Source organism: Ranitomeya variabilis, chromosome 4, assembly GCF_051348905.1.
Source record: "Ranitomeya variabilis isolate aRanVar5 chromosome 4, aRanVar5.hap1, whole genome shotgun sequence".
Lineage (NCBI taxonomy): Eukaryota > Metazoa > Chordata > Amphibia > Anura > Dendrobatidae > Ranitomeya > Ranitomeya variabilis.
The window spans coordinates 647,592,780-647,608,364 of record NC_135235.1 but is presented as its reverse complement, the minus strand read 5'-3'; the positions used below and the strand labels follow the sequence as shown (position 1 = coordinate 647,608,364).

The 15,585-nt window shown below is 43.3% G+C and overlaps 1 protein-coding gene across 1 annotated transcript in view; it reads right to left on the bottom strand.

Moving 5' to 3' along the window:
• The window catches only part of LOC143767410 (uncharacterized), a 599,249-nt gene that overhangs the window by 160,561 nt on the left and 423,103 nt on the right, over positions 1-15,585 (bottom strand). The window lies entirely within an intron of this gene.

The following is a 15,585-nucleotide window of genomic DNA, read 5'->3' as shown; positions in this document are numbered from 1 at the left end:
CACGTTCAAAGGCACTCAAATCACCTTTCTTCCCCATACTGATGCTCGGTTTGAACTGCAGGAGATTGTCTTGACCATGTCTACATGCCTAAATGCACTGAGTTGCCGCCATGTGATTGGCTGATTAGAAATTGTTAACAAGAAGTTGGACAGGTGTACCTAATAAAGTGGCCAGTGAGTGTATATGACCTATTAATATGGGCATAGAAGTAATAGAAATGTTACACTAGTCTTACCTGTATGCTCAGCGTCAGACTGGAGCACCTTGGGCCCACCAGAGAAAATCATTCTTGGGGCCCACTATGTAGCTTCATAGAAATAAATACAAGACCACCAAGAAAACGCTAATATGACACTACTCTGTCCACCTCCTGGACCTCTGTTCTGCCTTTGACAAAATGGACCACTCTCTATTACTACAGACCCTCTCATCTCTTGGCATCACAGACTTGGCCCTATCTTGAATCTCATCATACCTAACAGACCGGACATTCAGCGTTTCCCACTCACACACCCCCTCCTCATCTCGTCCCCTATCTGTCGGAGTCCCACAAGGTTCAGTTCTAGGACCCCTGCTCTTCTCTATTTACACCTTCGGCCTGGGACAGCTCAGAGTCCCACGGCTTTCAGTATCATCTCTATGCTGACGACACACAGATCTACATCTGTGTAGATGTCTGTCCACTATTTCATCCTTATTCTCCGCTAGATTTCTGGAACTTAATATGGACAAAACAGAATTCATCATCTTTCGCCATCTCACTTGACCCCCCCATGGGCTTATCCATTAAAGTAAATGGCTGCCCACTCTTCCCCAGTCCCACAAGCTTGCTGCCTTGGGGGTAATCCTTGACTCTGAGCTCTTTCCACATATCCAAGCCCTCTCCGCATCCTGCCGACTTCAACTCAAAAATATTTCCTGGATCCGTACATTCCTCAACCAAGAAACTGCAAAAACCCTAATCCATGCTCTCATCATCTCACGATTGACTACAACCTCTTGCTCTGTGGCCTCTCCTCTAGCACTCTCGCACCCCTCCAATCTGTTCTCAACTCCGCTGCCTGACTAATTCACATGTCCACCCGCTATTCCCCAGCCTCTGTCAATCTCTTCACTGGCTCCCCATTGCCCAAAGACTCCAGTTCAAAACCCTAAACATACAAAGCCATCCACAACCTGTGCCCTCCATGGGCATGGAAAGCAGTGAATATTCATTTCTCTTTAGCAGCGGGCACAGGGTTAGCCTCAGCAGCCAGCTCCTGCCTCCTGTGACCTACTGCTCCCCCCCACTCACTGGCTGCGCAGTGTGCCGCTGGGGGAGCAGGGGCCCTAGGCAGCTGCCAGCCCTGTATACCAGCAGCTGTCAGTGTCTGGGCCCATCGGAGAAGCCTCCGGTTCCTCGGTGGGCCAGTCCGACCCTGTGTATGCTTCATATTAATGGTCTTGTTGCTGAAAAATATTATATTCTTTCTTTATGCTAATTATTATTATTATTATAGCGTCATTTAATCCATGGCGCTTTACATGTGAGGAGGGGTCATAATAAAAAACAAGTACAATAATCTTATTCAATACAAGTCACGACTGGTACATGAGGAAGAGGACCCTGCCCGCGAGGGCTCACAATCTACAAGAGATGGGTGAGAATACATTAGGTGGGGGTAGAGCTGGTCTTGCAGTGGTTTGGTCGATTGGTGGTTCCTGCAGGTTGTAGGCTTGTCGGAAGAGGAAGGTCTTCAGGTTCTTTTTGAAGGTTTCCACGGTAAATAAAAAAGTTATGGGTCTGGTAAGAAGGGGAGCAAAAAACGAAAACGCAAAAACGAAAATACCTCCGGGGTTAATGATTTCTTCTAAGCTCTGGGGCGTGCACATCAGAGGTCACAGAGGTACACAGAAGATCCCTGAATGCAATGCCCAAAGAAGGGAGGATAAGGTATGTATATCTGAGGGAGTGCAGAATTCCAGGGCCGTAAATGATGCTGATGGGAAGGGGGTAAGTATTACAATGAAGAGAGGAAGAAAGTATTTCTTTTAGGCACTGCACTCCCCGGAAGAAATTATTAACATAAAGAAAGAATATAACATTTCTCAGCAATAAAGCCATTAATATGAGGCATACAGGTAGGACTAGTGTAACATTTCTATTACCTGTATGCCCATATTAATAGATCATGTATTTCCCTGGAGGAGGGGGGGGGGGACAGATTCCCTTTAATTAAATTAGTGAAATGTGTGAAAGTAAAAATTGAACAATACCTGAGCAACTCAATGGCCCACCAATGTGAGATAGTAAATAGTGCCTGACCTACAAAATGTATTGCTTATGCCTATAAAACTATTCCCAATCAATTCAACTCATCCCCCTGTTTTTACATTTGCAATTGTGTATTTTTTCATGAAGTCGTGAACTTTTTTGTTCAGAATAGTCACTATTTTCTCAGGCATAATCTTTTTTCCACTAAATAATTTGATCAAATTCCCCTCTTTTCCAAAAAAATGTTTTATGGGTTTTTTTTTGCATTGGTGGCCTAACACCTTACATTGTTCAAGCTTGTATGGTGGAAGCAAAGCTGAAGTTTGGGATCCTAAAAAAACACAGTAAAAAAGGCAGTAAAACCTGCCTTTTGTCTGCAGCTTTTTTACTGCCAAGAGATCAGGTTTTGGCTGCAGAAAAAACGCAACGTGTGAACATAGCCTTATTTCAGAAATGGTTGTTTCATCAGTATTTTTCACTTCTTTTGCCTACACCTTTATCAAGGGGGCTGCTGCGGCCTGTAAGTGCATTTGTTTTGTGACCTGTGTAAGTAAATATGGCTACCTTTTTCCAGCTATGTTTTTTGAATGTTTTGTGTCCTTTTGCTTTAACATTTTTCAAATGGCAAACCTAGTATCATTTGAACAGTTGTAGGCGCCACATCAGATGCCTTGGTTTAAATTGCTTTGAACACTTATTTCCATTAATTTGGTTCACATGAACATCCTATTTACTGTATTACATTGATGGCTGGACCATACATTACAAGCAATTGTTATCATCCACCATTCATGCCTCCCCTATGTCCTCATAGATTGTAAGCTTGCGAGCAGGGACCTAACTCCTCTTGGTATCTGTTGATTAATGGGATTATTGTTATTTTGTAATGTCTTTTATTGTCTGTACAAATCCCCTCTGAAATGTAAAGTGTTTTGCGGAATATGTTGGCGCTATTCAAATAAAATAATTATTATAAGTCCATCCATTTTGCTGTATTTCTTGACAGGCATATAAATAAATCAATATAGGAGAGATAGGTAGGCACATTAAAGGGGTTGGCCATTACTTTAGATGCCTCTCATATACAGTACTGTTCAAAATAATAGCAGTCCAATATGACTAAGCAGTTTAATCACTGTTTTTGGTATAAATTATATTACCACATGGCAAATTATTTACCAGTTACAGTAGATGGTAAGAAAACCAACAGACTCAGCATTCATTATCTGCAGGTTTTTGAGTCTGTGTATTAGAATAATTAATTGAAAGGGGTTGTGTTCAAAATAATAGCAGCGTGGAGTTCAATTAGTGAGGTCCATCATTCTGTGAAGAAACAGATGTGAATCAGTTGTCCCTTATTTAAGGGTGAAGCCAAGATATGTTGTTAAGGCATTTCTCCTTGAAAGCCTGAAAAATATGGGTCGTTCGAGACATTGTTAAGAAGAACAGCGTACTTTGATTAAAAAGTTGATTGGAGGGGGCGTGGCCTAGCTGTGGAGGGGAGCAGTCGCATCTTCTTGGAGCTCCTGCACAGCATCAGTTTTTTCATTGAATTTAATAGAAAAAACAGAGTCAAAATAACCCTCCTGACGGATATATAGCTGTATTTGGCTCTGGAGCAGCTCACAGGAGATCGGTGGATCACATTTCAAAACGGTGCCCAGGCATGGAGATGTGAGAAGAAGTGAGGACTGAGATGCTGCCTTCTTTAGCAGTTCCCTGTGTGTGCTTGCACCGGCCTTCAGAGGACACGGAGAGGTACGAGCTACCCTCCCCCCCGTGCACCCTTCCCTGCTACAGCTGAACGCTCACACTGCTCTCCGTTCACCTGCGGTGATTCCCCCTCTGACCTGTCGCTTCTGGCGGTGCCCTGAGGCGAACTGGACTACTGCTGCAGCTGCCTGACCTCTGCTCCGTTCAGTGCTGTCGGCGGGTGTAGTGGAGCACAGTGTGTGAAGACTTGTGGTGTGGGCTCGCTCTCTGGGACGGTTTTCCTCTCTCCTGACGATCCGGGAACTGTCCTGGACACATCCCTGACAGAGGTACGTGAGGGCTGGGAGTTTCCCGCCAGTCCTGGCGCCATTTTAACCGGACTGCGTGGTGTGGAGAGGGTCCCTGCACGCTGGGTGAAGGAACTGAGTCTGGCTGAGATTGCCTCACACCTGCAGCCTATGCTTGCGCACTAACTCCTGCTGCCCCATTCCCCTCTATTCTGGCACTTCCCTGACAGCGACGGCGTGAGATCTGGGATTTTCCCGCCAGTCCCAGCGCCATCTTGGACCTGCCACATTTTACAGGGAGAACCCCTGCGTGCCTGACCAGCGAGCTGTGCCGCTCTGAGATCATCCTCCACCTGCAGCTTATAGCTACATTCTACACGCTGTCTCCTGATCCCCCATACCCATCTACTTGGTGGCTGAGAGACTGGGGGAACTGCTTATGACCAGAGCACACATTAAATTAGGTGTACACTAATACAGAGAACTATATTTGGTGCTGAGACCCTCCCTTACCCACAGCTCATAATTGCACTTCATTTCCTGCTCTCCCATACCTTTTTGTTTATATTCAGCTACAACTCAATTACTACAGTAATTTCTTACTGCATTGAGAAATGGACTATCTCCTAGACTGATTTTCTCCACTACTTGACAGACATCTAGCGACATCTAGTGCCCAATCTCGGAACTAGAAGTACATGTTATAATATACAAGAAGGACTCAGCTAGCCACTGTTTGCCCCCACTGCTACAATAGTGACACCTAGTGTCCATGTTGAGCTTTAATTCTGTGCACACTATGAGGATTATCTAAAAAATCCTCTTCTTGGAGGCGCATGTGCGGTTTTCAGCGATGATAGTTATATCTCGCTGATCTCCGCTACCCGACTTACTTATTTAGGCCCTAATCAGCACCTGAATTACGCCAAGCACACCGCAACTGGACTCACTGCTTCCTCAGGAGACCCTCCTGGCGATGCCTAAGAAGGGAGGTGCGACATAAACACCAGGCCGCAATATTGCAGACCTTCTTCAGAGTAGCAGCATTTCCAGGATGACTACTACGACTCCTCTTCCCTCGGTCTCTACGGGAAACACAGGAGATATAATGGACCAAGATGAGACCAGTCCCCATATGGAGACAACGATCTCCACGGCAACCCTTACCAAATCCTTGCAAGAGACTTTTCGATCTGAGCTTACTTCAGCCATGCAGAAGATCTCTTCTCAGATACAGGATATTATGCAGCGTACGGTGGCCCTGGAGGAAAAGATGGACGCCACTGCAGATGCCTTAGAAGAAGATCGCGAAACCCTCAAACTACACGCAGAACGTGTCGCAGAACTGGAACTCCGATGCGAAGACTATGAGAACAGATCACGTCGGGGTAATCTGCGAATCAGGGGACTTCCCGAAAATATTGTAGCTCTCAAAGACACTGCTACTGCCCTCCTCACCGCGCTGCTCCCTGACACAGATCAGTCCATGCTACATATCACCAGAATCCATAGAGCCCTGGGCAGACCACGCAATAATGATATACCCAGGGATGTGATCCTAAAACTACATTATGAGGAGGCTCGAGATCTAATCCTGAATGCTGCACGTGAAAATCCAGACCTGCCGGGACTACCATCTTCAGTACATATCTACGCGGATATCGCATCAACCACCCTTGCCAGTAGGAGATCCCTCAAACCAGTAACATCAGCCTTACAGACGGCTCAGATCAAATACAGATGGAACTTCCCCTTTGCCCTCATCTTTGCATATAACTCTCAACAGTACACCTGCCGTACACTAGAAGAAGGGAAACAAGCCATGCTTAAAGCTGGGATCCCGATTTCTATAGAGACTTCAGCCATGCCACAGAGAAAACCAAGACCATCAAGAGAATGGCAAAACACTCCCAGAACAAGGAGCCAAAATGCACGGGTCGTCTGATATGTCCAAATTATAAGATCATCCATCTTGATTTCCGAGGGGCGGAGCAGGCCGTTACTGTTTATCCTGATTGCTCCTGGAGTTGAGGGGGAAGAGGATGATGGCTCTTTCCTGCCTCTCCTCTTTGCCCTCCAGAGTTAGTAGTTGTATACTAAATGTTCATATAGATATTCTATTTTGACATTAATTGTAAGTGGCCCATCAGATTACTGCATCCCTAATTGATCCTATCCTTCCCCTACCTTACTCTGCTCTGACCTCCCCCTACTTCCTCCCAAATAATTCCCATACTGCAGTTTCCTCCTTTTCTTCTTCCTCTCCCTCCTTTTCCCCTCTCTCCTCTCCCTACCCCTTCTTACCCCACCCCCTCACCTCTTCCCCCTTTCACCCATTTCCCCCCCTACCCCCCTCTTTCTCCTTCCCGTCCCCCCCTTCCTTTCCCCCTCCCCCCTCCCTCCCCTCTTCCCCCTCCCTTCCTTCTTCCCCCTCCCCCCTCCCTTCCCTCTTCCCCCTCTCCCCTCCCTTCCCTCTTCTCCCTCCTCCCCCCTACCTCCCCTCTTCCCTCTCCCTTCCCTCTTCCCTCCCCCCCCCTTTTTTTTTTTTTTTTTTTCTTTTTTCTCTTCCTTTTTCCTCTCTCCTGCTTCTTCCTATCCCTTTCCCCTCTGCATATATTACTCTACCAAGGGCCTAAATGTCGGGTCTACAACATGCTGCCTAAACTTGGCGACACCTGGTACTCCACTTAATATGGTAAACCAGATCGCCATACTTCTCGGATATGGTATCCGTTTGTTATTATTAACTGTTATGTTTGTCTTTGTCTCCCCACAGTCTGTTTCCTTCCTATTGTTTTCCCACAGAGATCATCACTGCACTTACCAATCAATTCAACGTTTGCTAATTGGAAATACGATTCTGGTTCCTACCCTAGCCTCCTCATTCTTCAGCGGTAAATATTCACTGAAAAATGTGTAATGTTATTTCTCATAATGTCAGAGGGTTCAACTCACCCATTAAACGTAAGAAAGCCTTTCTTGATTACTTAAAACACGCACCAGACATTATTTGTCTCCAGGAGACCCATTTTTCCACCTCCTCCCACCCTAAGCACTTTGATGCCAAATATTCACAACACTATATGTCCAACTGGGATAAAAAAACGAGAGGTGTCGCCACTTTCATTAGGAATAACTTCCCATTTCAGCTCATCAGCACACATTCGGACTCAGAGGGCAGATTCCTTATTACTCTTGGAACATCACAAAATCAGACAATTTGCGTTGTTAATAGCTATTTACCCGCATCTTCTCAGAGATCGGTCTTCCAGCTAATTATATCAAAACTAGCCACTCTTACGTACGACCACCTTATCTGGTGCGGCGACTTTAACTTTATCATTAATCCTAAATTAGATAGCAGCGCTCAGAAGCGATCGGATTTAACAAAAGCTGACAAACAGAAAATCCAACACCTAATAAAAGACAACTGCCTGGTCGATGTATGGAGGGAACTAAACGGTCCTATAAAGGGCTACACATACTTCTCACCTGCACACCAGTCCTATTCTCGAATAGACCTACACTTAACTACTGCAAGAACGATCCCATCTGTCCTATTCTCTCGTCATATTCCATCATCATGGTCTGACCATGATGTTGTCCTATCAACATTTAAATTCAATGTCACTACTTCTAAATTATTCGAATGGAGACTGAACGAATCCTTACTTACTGACCCTGTTATACTCTCTAAAATTAAAGAGGAGTTGAGACTGTATTTCCAGACTAATTCCACTGATGACACCTCTCCTGGAGTAGTGTGGATGGCACATAAAAAATTTATTACTGGCTCCCTAATCAAAATTGCGTCCAATAAAAAGAAACAAAGATCTGAATTACAAACGCGCTTAGAGACTAAACTTATGAAACTCGAACTTGCTAACCAGGCCACCACTTCCCTCTTTCTGATTAAACAAATCAGAGACACTAAGCAACAATTAGACACTATTCTTACAAACAAAACAGAGAGAGCGTTAACATGGACCAAGTCAACTTTTTATAAATATGCAAATAAACCTTCTGGCATGTTGGCACGTAGACTCAGATGCAGAGAATCTTTAAATAATGTCACCTCCATCAAAGACTCCAAAGGCAAAATTTCCGCGCACCCGGATATAGTATACGAAACATTCCGAGACTACTATCAAAAACTATATACCTCCCCACAGACTTCTTCACCACAATCCTTATCCTCCTTCCTAGATGAATTGAAATTACCTAAAATTCCCAACTCCTCGATAGACCAACTGCATGCACCAATATCTGAGGATGAAATTTCTGCAGTAATTAAAAACCTAAAAAAAAAACAAAGCTCCCGGACCTGACGGCCTCACGGCGCTATATTACAAGAAATTTACAAACATCCTCATACCATACATTAAAACTTACTGTAACGCTCTACTAAATGGCACCCAGATGCCCCCTGAATTCTATATTGCCCATGTGACGGTAATCCCCAAACCAAAGAAAGACCATCTCCTTCCCAAGAATTATAGACCTATATCATTGCTAAATGTTGACCTCAAACTCTTTACATCCATTATTACCACTAGGCTCAACAAATTTCTACCCACCCTTATCCACCGTGACCAAGTGGGGTTTATACCTAATAGACAAGGTCCCGATAATATTAGAAGAAATCTAAATATTATACATTCAGCAAACTACCATAAGCAACCCCTACTACTATTAGCTTTAGACATAGAAAAAGCTTTCGACTCGGTCTCATGGTCCTATTTATTTGAAGTCCTTTCCAGATTTGGCATCCCTCGCACCCTTATTTCATGCCTCCAACTATTGTACGACAGTCCTACAGCCTATCTGAAACTCCCGTCAACTAAACCTACTCCTATCAACATACAAAGGGGGACGAGGCAGGGCTGTCCACTTTCTCCAGCCCTGTTTGCCATGGCCATGGAACCACTAGCCGAGGCAATAAGGCTTAACCCAAACATACTTGGGCCTAGAGGACTTGGCGCACAGTATAAGGCAAGCTTATTTGCAGATGATTTACTGTTGACTCTATCTAGCCCACTCACCACTCTCCCAAATTTATTTTCAGTTTTACGTAAATTTGAGTCGATCTCAGGACTCAAAATTAATGTTGACAAATCCGAAGCCCTATTCCTTAACACCACTAAGGACATGCAAACAAATATTATCTCCCAGTTTAAATTTACAAAGAATGAACACTATATAACTTATCTCGGTGTCAACCTTACCTCTCATAAGTCGACCCTATTTAAGTGGAATTATCTCCCATTAATAAAAAATCTCCGAGCTGACTTAACTAGATGGTCTGCCATGAAGTTAACCTGGTTGGGCAGATTGCATGCAATTAAAATGGTCTCTTTGCCTAGATTTCTGTACTTATTCCGCTCTCTCCCCATATCATTACCCCATGAGACCCTACACGAGGTTCACTCTATAATTTCAAAATTTATCTGGCAGGGGAAAAAACCCAGAATCCGTCAAAAAACTATGTTCATACATAGAAGACTGGGGGGGCTTTCCATGCCTAACTTCACACTGTACTACAAAGCGGCTCAGTTAGCCCAATTGACTAATGCCTGCGCTGTCAACCGTGTTCCGAGATGGGTTGACCTGGAATCGTCCCTTCTACTTCCGTTTTCCTTGCCGGGCCTTATGTGGTCCACACAAAAACTACCAAAGAGTCTACACATCACAGCACCTTTCACAGCACATTCCCTGATCCTTTGGAGGAAAGTAAGATTTAAATTCGAACTCCAATCTGGGTCTGCCCCACTGACCCCCCTCTTCTGCAACCCCATGTTCCCACCAGGACTTGACCCACGTTCTTTTGCTTGGTGGAAAGTAAACGGAATTACTACTCTAAAGCACCTCTGCTCACCCTTTAATATAATTTTATCTAGACAAGAATTCCTCCATAAATACAGCCCACCCATTAGCGAAACCTTCCGTATCTATCAGGTTTTCCATTTTGCGGAACAGTTTCTACAACGGAAAATCCCTTTTCGCGCGACTGGCTTTGAACAGAGATGCATGGATGACCCACTGGGAAGGGGAACTATTTCTCTGCTGTACGGATGCCTCAATGCAGCACATGGTGTTGACAAACTGCAATACATGAAACAGTGGGAGGAAGATCTAGGTTTCCAACTAACTTTGGAAAATTGGAGACGATGCTGTGACACAATTTCCAGGGGCAGTCATCAAGCCTCCCTGGCAGAGACATCCATTAAGGTCTTACACAGAACATACCAAGTCCCAAGTAAACTTCACGCTATATATCCCAACATTTCAGATAAATGCTTTAGAGGATGTGGCGCAGTGGGAGATATGAAGCATATTTGGTGGGAATGTCCGATAGCCTCGGCTATGTGGCAGGAAGTAGGATTAATAATTGGACAAATGTATGGCGGGACAATACAACCTGACCCGGCCACATTCCTCTTGGGAGCCAAATACCCTGGATTCACTAATAAATTCCACAAGCTGATAGGCCAACTGCTTATGGCTGCTAAGCTACATATAGCTACCAGCTGGAGGTCGCCGTTTCTCTCTGTCCAGACAGTTAGAGATAAAATGAATTCAATCCTCTTATATGAACGTATACATGCGACTAGGGAAGATGTGTGGGAAACCTTCTACCAGATTTGGAAACCGTGGATAGATCTTAACACGAACTTAAATCTTGAACAAACCTTGACTCTATCTATTTGAGACTCTATCCTGTGGGAGATTCTGATGACACTGGGGTCGAGCCGGCGTGGGGTGGGGTGCGGGGAGGTGGGGGGCAGAACTCATAAAATGGAACATAGTATAACCTTGTCTGGTAAATATACTACAGCTTATCACGAAATAAAGTGCAGCATCTCATTACCCTCCCCATTTTCCCTCTTTTATGTCTCCCCATGTTCTTGTCTTGTCATATTTGTATCTTTGAATTTGAGTTAATATATGTATGTTTTTTCTTATTGAATTCCCTTGTAAGGGAAAGTGTTGTTCAATTACTATGTTATTGAAAATAAAATTATTGAAACTAAAAAGTTGATTGGAGAGGGTAAAACTTAAAAGAAGTGTAGACAATGATAGGCTGTCCCGTTACAATGTTCTCCAATGTTTTAAAATGGAAAGCCAAACCAGAGAGACGTGGAAGAAAACAAGACTGCCATTCAAATGGATGGAAGAATATCCAGAATGGCAAAGGCTCAGCCAGTGATCAGCTCCAGGATGATCAAAGACAGTCTCAAGTTATCTGTGAGTAATGTGACAGAAGACGCCTGTGTGAAGCTAATCTCTTAGCAAAAAGACATGTACTGAAGTGGATACAATTTGCCAAAGAACCCATCAACTGGCCTAAAGAGAAATGGGAAAACATTTTGTGGACTGACGAAAGTAAAATTAATCTTCTTGGGTCCTAGGGCCACAGACAGTTCGTCAGACGACCCCCAAACTCTGCATTCAAGTCACAGTACACTCTGAAGAGAGTGAAGCATGGTGGTGCAAGCATCATGATATGGGCACGTTTTTCTTACTGTGGTGCCGGACCCATTTACCACATACGAGGGATTATGGACCAGTTTGCATATATAAAAATACTTGAAGAGGTCATGTTGCCTTACGCTGAAGAGGATATGCCCTTGAAATGGGTGTTACAACAAGACAACGACCCTAAACACACCAGTAAATGAGCAAAATCTTGGTTCCAGTCCAACAAAATTGAGGTTATGGAGTGGCCAGCCCCATCCCCGGACCTTAATCCGATAGAACACTTGTGGGGTGACATTAAAAATCCTATTTCTGAGGCAAAGCCAAAAAATGCCAAAAATTTGTGGGATGTAGTGAAAGCATCCTGGGCTGGAATAACAGTTGACAGGAGCCAGAAGTTGGTTGACTCTCTGCAACATAGATGTGAAGCAGATCTAAAAAACTGTGGATATACAACTAAATATTAGGTTAGTGATTCACAGGAATGCTAAATCCACAAAAAAGGACATATTGTGAGTTTGTAAAGACAAGTGCAGACACTGCAATTTTTTTTAGAACAGCCCAATGTTATTTTGTTATTTTCTGTAAAGTAGTTAAAAACTATATACATTTCTCTTCATGATGTGAATTAGAAAACAGTGTGCAATGTTCCCAATGCATGGAAATAGAAACTAGTATAAAGATTTTGTGATCAACTCATGTTTTTCAATACACTGCTATTATTTTGAACACTACTGTAAACTAACTGCCACAGATGGACTCTTTTGTAATTATACCTTGCTTCCCAAATCTTTCTGTAACCTGAGTTGCTCTGCTCACATGATCTCTGGCTGAGGGTCTCCCAACTTTCTGTGATGTCGCATCAGATTCTCCCTGAATTCCTAGCTCTGAAATCTAATATGACATCACATTTATTTGACTTTATATTCCCGCTGCGTGTTTTCGACAGGATTACATCCACCGGACTTACTTCCTCTGTACAAGCTTCTGCAGACATATCTCTTCCATCATTTCTCCCTCCAGAGCTCTCCCCTCTAACTCTATGTATACAGCAGGTTGTGTGTGTGTATGTATGTGTATATACGTGTGTATGTATGTGTATATACAAGTGCTTCTCACTAAATTAAACTATCATCAAAAAGTTAATATAGTTGTTTGTCAATAGAAAAAGTTAAACTCGTATATTATATACACTGCGTGCAGAATTATTAGGCAAGTTGTATTTTAGAGGATTATTTTTATTATTGATCACCAACTATGTTCTCAATCAACCCAAAAGACTCAGAAATATCAAAGCTTAATAGTTTTGGAAGTTGGAGTGTTTTTTTTTAAGATTTGGCTATCTTAGGAGGATATCTGTTTGTGCAGGTAACTATTACTGTGCAGAATTATTAGTCAACTTAATAAAAACCAAATATATCCACATCTCACTTGTTTATTTTCACCAGGTAAACCAATATAACTGCACAAAATTTAGAAATAAATATTACTGACATGCAAAAACAAAACCCCCCAAAATTAGTGACCAATATAGCCACCTTTCTTTATGATGACACTCAACAGCCTTCCATCCATAGATTCTGTCAGTTGCTTGATCTGTTTACGATTAACATTGCATGCAGCAGACACCACAGCATCCCAGACACTGTTCCGAGAGGTGGACTGTTTTCCCTCCCTACAGCCAATGGAAACTCAAGTCGTCATCTCAGTAAATTAGAATAATTAAGAAAAACACCTGCAAAAGCTTCCAAAGCATTTTAAAAGGTACATTAGTCTGTTTCAGTACCTCCACAATCATGGGGAAGACTGCAGGCTTGACAGATATCCAGAATAATATGAGTTTCACTTTGTGTATTGAAGTACTGAAATAAAGTTTTTGATGATATTCTAATTTAGTGAGAAATGTGTGTGTGTGTGTGTGTGTGTGTGTGTGTGTGTGTGTGTGTGTGTGTGTGTGTGTGTGTATATATGTATATATATATATACAGTATGTGTATATATATATATATATATATATATATATGTATATATATATATATATATACACACACATACTGTGTATATATATATACACACACAGTTGAAACCAAAAGTTTACATACACTATATAAAAAGACACATATGAATGTTTTTGACATCAGACATGAAATCACAATAAACATTTCCCATTTTAGGTCATTTAGGATTACCAAAATTATTTTCCGAATGCCAGAATAATGAGAGAGAGAATGTTATAAGGCATTCATATTACCTACTGTAAAGTCAAAAGTTTACATACACTAAGATTACTATATCTTTAAACAATTCTGGTCTGCCAATATGATGATGTCATGTGTTTGGAAGCTTCTGGGTTTTTTTTTGCAACATCTGAGTAAATAAGAGACACACTTCTGTATGAATTTTAATGCACACCTGAAGCACATTGCTTCTTTGTGTAGCATCATGGGGAAGTCTCAAGAAATCAGCCAAGATATCAGGAAGAGAAATGTGGACTTACACAAGTCTGACTCATCCATGGGTACAATTTTAAGATACCTAAAGGTGCCTCTTTCATCTGTACAAACAATTATACACAAGTACATACAAGATGGGAATGTCCAGCCATCGTACCGCTCAGGAGGGAGATGGGTTCTGTGTCCCAGAGATGAACGTGCTTTGGTCCGACATATGCATGTCAACCCAAGGTCAAAAGCAAAATCCCCTGTGGTCTGATTAAACTAAAATTTAACTTTGTGGGCATAATGACCATAGTTACGTTTGGAGGAAAAAGGGAGAAGCTTGGAAGCCTAAGAACACCATCCCAGCTGTGAAACACGGGTGTGGTAGCATCATGTTGTGGGGTTGTTTTTCTGCAAGAGGGACTGGTGCACCTCACAAAATAGATGACATCATGAGAAAAGAAGATTATGTGGCAATAGTGAAGCAAAATCTCTAGACATCAGCCAGGAAGTTAAATCTTGGGTGGAAATGGGTCTTCCAAATGAACAATAACCGGAGCATACTGCCAAAATGGTAACAAAGTGACTTAAGGATAACAAAGTCAATGTTTTGGAGTGGCCAGCACAAAGCCCTGATCTCAATCCTATTGAAAATTTATGGGCAAAGCTGAAAAGGCAGGTGCAAGCAAGGCAACCTATAAACCTGGATCCAGTTATACCAGTTTTGTCAGGAGGAATGGTCCCAAATTCTGACCAACTATTGCGAGAAGCTTGTGGAATGGTATCCCAAATGTTTGACCCAAGTCATTTAGTTTAAGGGCAATGGTACCAAATACTAATGAAAGGTATATATCAACAAATGTCTGTAGGTGGCCTGATTGCCACCAGACAGTAAGAGATTCCAACAGAATATAATCAATAAAAAAAATCAATTTTATTAATACATAACTAACCCCTTTCTGACATTGGACGTACTATCCCGTCGAGGTAGGGTGGGCCCGTATGACCACCGACGGGATAGTACGTCCAGCGCGATCGGCGGCGCTCACGTGGGGGAGCACGGCCGATCGCGGCCAGGTGTCAGCTGCCTATCGCAGCTGACATCCGGCGCTATGTGCCAGGAGCGGTCACGGACCGCCCCCGGCACATTAACCCCCGACACACCACGATCAAACATGATCGCGGTGTGCCGGCGGTATAGGGAAGCATCGCGCAGGGAGGGGGCTCCCTGCGGGCTTCCCTGAGACCCCCGGAGCAACGCGATGTGATCGCGTTGCTCCGAGGGTCTCCTACCTCCTTCCTCGCTGCAGGTCCCGGATGCAAGATGGCTGCGGCATCCGGGTCCTGCAGGGAAGGAGGTGGCTTACCGAGAGCCTGCTCAGAGCAGGCGCTGGTAAGCCTGCAGCACTGTGAATC